This window comes from Puma concolor, chromosome B3 (assembly GCF_028749965.1).
Source record: "Puma concolor isolate L17-30 chromosome B3, mPumCon1.1.hap2, whole genome shotgun sequence".
Taxonomy (NCBI): Eukaryota; Metazoa; Chordata; class Mammalia; order Carnivora; family Felidae; genus Puma; species Puma concolor.
Window position 1 is genome coordinate 148849807 of NC_141672.1, and position 5052 is coordinate 148854858.

Consider the following 5052-nt stretch of genomic DNA (forward strand, 5'->3'; position numbering starts at 1 on the left):
GAAATATTAATCAAGGCCCACACATCTCAAACGTATTGGCAGAACGCCACAGTTTCATTACTGTTGGAGTCTTCTCTACCCTCGCAGTCGAGTCCCCGGCCTTCGCAGGGGGCGGTCAAGACTCGTGTGTCTCCTCATCAGGTAACCTTCACCTGTGCACTCAGAAGATGAAAACAGTAAGCTCCGAGTCGGCGGTCGAACGGGTGAAGGTAGAGCTGGGGGGGTTAAGGTTGGGGAAGGGAGATCGGGCCCGTTGGGAAAGCAAAACCTCAGCCGCCCAACGTGGGGCTCGAACCCACGACCCTGGGATTAAGAGTCCCATGCTCTACCGACTGAGCTAGCCGGGCAGGCGGAAACAGCGCCTTTTCCGAGGCTCTTTAAAGGTATAAGGTTATTTTAACCTCGTGCACCACTTCTCTTTTCTTTTTTTCTCACACTTTTGGGGGTAAAGTTTTTCATTACTGCAGTTCGTTTCTGATTCTGCGCACGCAAACTTTTATTGCCTAATAAAACGTGGAAACGGCCCTCTAGCGGTCGGCGGTGAGTTGGCCACGCCGGCGAACCCCGCTCGGGCCTGGACACCCGAGCGAGTGTGGCGGCGGGGCTGCGGAGGCGCCGGAGACCCCGGGGCACAGCTCGTCCCCGACGCAGGGGACCTACGAAGTGCCGGACGCGCACAAAGCAGGCTCCCCGGGGAATGGCCCGAAAACCCTGCGGAAAAGCTCAGAGCCCAAGGCACGGTCTAGTAGAGGTAACTGGCCTCTCGCGACCCCCTCTGCGTTTGAGGTTTCTGGAATTTTTCTGAGGTTTTATGGGATTTTTCAACGAAGCCATGCCACATTGTTCACACAATAGAAGGTTATGGAAAAGCCAACGCAGTCTCCGAAATTGATTGAAAATACCACGCAGCGTTTGCTCCCACGCAGATCTAAAAGGCCAAGACCTCTTTCCCATAGACGGGCAACACCTCAGTGTGGGAAGGGACACTACTTCAAGCTTCGCCCCCACTAAAACTGAAAAATGAAAGACTTATTTTACTTCTCCAGCGGGCACTGTAGTTCCCAGTCACCAACTAGTCCCAGTGGATGAGGGAGTGCTCTGCTTTGTAGGGAGAAAAACCGCACAAACGTGTAGGATTAGAAAAAGCATCATTTTCAAACCCTTACAAACAAGGATTATCAAATTGTAGCTAAACCACTATGTTAACAGTTGGTGGGGACCTGAAGAGTCACACAGGGGCCAAGTAACACTGCACCTGTTACTTCCCAGGTGCACAGGGGTAATCCAGCTGCCTGAGGGAGGGGTCCTGCTGTCACCACCCTAACTAGAAATTAATCCGAGTTTTGCCAGTGATTTGACTATCCCTCGGCAAGCCAGTGATGTGATGTGAAACACACAGATCAGTGTTAGTTATTTATTCTATCCCAAAAATGTTTTGTATATTAATTCCAGTTTACAGGAAATGAAGACATGTGAGGAACCAGATGAATGAATGACAGCACACGGAAGCAACAACACCAAATCAGAAGGTGGGAAGTTCTGCAGGATGATGGGCCCAGTGTCTTCAACTGTATTATATTTCTAGATATGACTTTTGCCACATGAAGAGGCAGAAGGGCCATACTGATCAGATGCACTAGATGATCCTAGACCGGACACTGTTCTGGATACACCAGCTATTAAAAAGATCTGGGGATCCCCTGAGGAAATTCGATGTAATTTGAATATTAGATGAGATGAACATTTACTGTGATGAAAAGGTGGGGTGGCTGACTTACTGTAAATAGAAAAGTAGAAAAAGCTGATTGCAGATGAAATGTAATCTCTCGTTTCAGTAAAAAGAAGGCCATATAGTAAGGTATTAATGGTGACCCTTGGGGAATAGGAATTCTCAGTCTTCCTTTTTGAATTTTTGCTTGCCTTTATTCTCTAGCTTCCTAAAATGCATATATAAACTTCTGTGATCATAGAAAGGTTATTTTTGTAAACAATAGATGAGAAAGAAAAAAAGTAAAGCAAAAGTAAGACTTTAAAATGGGACCCTCACAGGGGCGCCTGGGTGGCTCAGTTGGTTGAGCATCCAATTCCGGCTCAGGTCATGATCCACATCTGTGGGTTCGAGCCCCGTGTCAGGCTCTGCGCTAATGGCTCAGAACCTGCAGCCTGCTTCAGATTCTTTGTCTCCCTCTCTCTCTGCCCCTTCCCTGCCTGTGTGCATGTGCTCTCTCTCAAAAACAAAGAAATAAGCATTGAAGAAAAACCTATTAAAAAATAAATGCAGTTCAGTGCCATTAATGCATTCCTGTTTAGTCCAACTATCCCCACCCTCTGTCTCCAGAACAATTTCATCTTCCCAGACTGACACTCTGTCCTCATGAGACACTAGCCCCCCACCAGCCTCCCCAGCCCAGGGACCCACCATTCTACTCTGTCTATAAATATGATCTCTCTAGGTACCTTATATAAGTGACATTATACAATATTTGTCTTTTCGTGACTGGATTATTTCACTGAGCATATTGTCTTCACGGTTCATCCACGTTGTGGCAGGTGTCAGAACGTCCTTCCCTTTTAAGGCCGAATAGTATTCCGTTGCATGCGTAGGCCGCATTGTGTTTACCTCTTCTTCTGCCCATGGACACGCGGGTTACTCCGCCTTCCGGCTGTTGTGAACGATGCTGCTCCGAGTGCTGGTGCACGAGGATCTGTTCCAATCCCTGCTTTCAGTTCTTTCAGTTGTGTATCCAGAGATTGGATTTCTGGGTGGTACGGAAACTCTAAGTTCAATTTTTTGAGGAAGTTATTTTGCGATTTTTAACCTTCATGCGAGTCATTTCCCGAATGTAGGCCTCCGTTTCCTCAAGGGCAAAATATGATGGGGGGTGACAGAGGGAGGGCTTAAGGAGGTCCCTAAGGAGCTCGCGAGCTGGTGACCATCCACGCCCCTGGATAGAAGTGCTGGTGCCCTCTGTGGAACGTCACCGAGTGAGTGCAAGGAGAGAAGCTCTTCCCAGGAGGCACAGACTTGGTTTCCATTAGGTGCTGGGCCTGGGAGACCTGGGGGGAGGATGGAGGGAGGGAGGGAGGAAGGAGGAGGGAAGGAGGAGGGAGGGAGGGAGGACGGGTGGCCAAGGTTGCACGGGCTGGCAGCACGTCTGCATCCCTCTGCCTCAGGCCACCTCAGCCCTGCATTCCCTGCCCCTCTGTCACAGAGAAGGGGGTGACGCCAGGGTCTAGGCCAGCCTGAAACACAAAAACACCTGAAATTTCACTAAGGAAATTTCATTCAAAGGACCTGTACTGTCTTCCAGTGTCACCATGGAGACGGCAGAAAAGAGAGCCTCTCTGGTCGCCTTCCTTCTCCCCTCCGGGTACCAGCCGCCCCTAAACCAGGCTCCTTGGTATTCTGGGGAGATCTCTGGAGCCGGCACCATCTTTCGGGTACTTCCCCGAAAACTCTGCGGGCTAGTCCGCCGCCTCGGGGTGAAGTCCGAGGTCTGAGCCCCATCAGCACACCTGCCTCGTCTTGCTGGGCCTGGCTTCACCTGGATGCCCAACGCCCCTGCCCGCACCCCTTGCCTGCTGCCCCAGCCCCACCGCTCTGGGAGGGGCAGAGCCATGCACCTGCAGGCTGCCTAGGGCCCTTGCCCTTGGCCGGGAGTCTCCCTCCCCACTCTGCTTTCTCAGCTCCATCCTGGCAGAGCTCAGTCAGGAGGCCCCTTCCCCAGGAAGTCTTTACTGCTCCCCAGATGGTGAGCGTGTTCTTTGTACAGCCAGGCTCGACTACACTCCCTCTGACTCAACGATGTCCCTCTGCCAAGTGTGCGGAAAGCGGGCACTGGGGCGCTGGCCTGAGACCACCTACGTTCAAATGCCCGCTGGGCCACCCATGCAGCCTAGCGGTTCGCAAAGCGCCTCTGGGGCGTCAGGCAGACCTGCATGCTGGATATGCGGGCCGCCTGCCCCCTGCTCCCCAGGGCGCTGAGCGCCCTCCTCGCGAGGCGGGGAGTTCGGCTGGATGAGGTCCCTGTTTCCCACCCTCAGTGGGCGCCCCTTCAGTGACGAGCATCACGCCACATGCCCTCCGCCGATGACGGCATTCGTATCAAGGAGGCAGGATTATAGACCGTGCGGGCCTTGATGTAGGGGAATAGCCCTGGGGCATCCCCGGGCATCCTGCGGGTGGGGACCAGGTGGCCTGGAGGTCCAAGCCGGCTGGGCGGCTGCAGGGAAGCAGAGGGGTGATCACAAGTACCTCTGAGGATGTAAAGATAGGGGAACCCCCTACACATGCTGGGGCAACATAGCAACGCCGCTGGAAAACGGTCTGCCGGGTCCTCGGAAAGTCCTGCACAGTCACCATCCGACCCAGTAGTTCAGCTCCTACGTAGGTGCCGGGAGAAACGAAAACGCGTCCACACAAAGAGTGGTACCCAGTGTCCACAGCAGGGCTGTTCATGAGAGCCGGAAAGTGGAAACCAGCCATGTGTCTACCACCTGGGGGTGAACGAGTAAGACGTGGCACATCCAGATGCCAAGGTCTCTGGCCATGAAAGGGGTGAAGTGCTCACACAGGCTGCGTGTAGATGTTCCCGGAAAGCCTTACGCTAAGTGACACAAGCCAATCAGAAGAGACCACAGCGTAGGATCGCTTCTGCACTGATTGTCTAGAATCCACGCGTCCTCAGAGCGAGGAGACTGACGGCCGCCTCCCACAGTGATAATTCTACAGCCACACGCTGAAACCCACTGAATCACACAGTTTCAAAAATGAGTTTTAGGGCGCCTGGGTGGCTCAGCCGAAGCATCAGACTTCGGCTCAGGTCATGATCTCATGGTTCGTGGGTTCGAGCCCCGTGTCGGGTTCCGTGCTGGCAGCTCGGAGCCTGGAGCCTGCTTCTGCTTCTGTGTCCCCCTCTCTCTCTGCCCCTCCCCTGCTCGAATTCTGTCTCTCTCTCTCTCTCTCAAAAATAAGTAAACATTTAAAAAAATTTAAAAATGAGTTTTATACTATGTAAAATATATCTCAATAAACTATTGTTTTAAAAAAGA

The 5052-nt window shown here is 52.4% G+C and overlaps 1 non-coding gene across 1 annotated transcript; it reads right to left on the minus strand.

Annotated features, from left to right (window-relative positions):
- Positions 1 to 274: 274 nt before the first annotated feature.
- TRNAK-CUU (transfer RNA lysine (anticodon CUU)) lies at positions 275 to 347 on the minus strand. Its single transcript has one exon. It is a non-coding gene; the product is annotated as a tRNA-Lys (tRNA).
- Between the last annotated feature and the right edge of the window lie 4705 nt (positions 348 to 5052).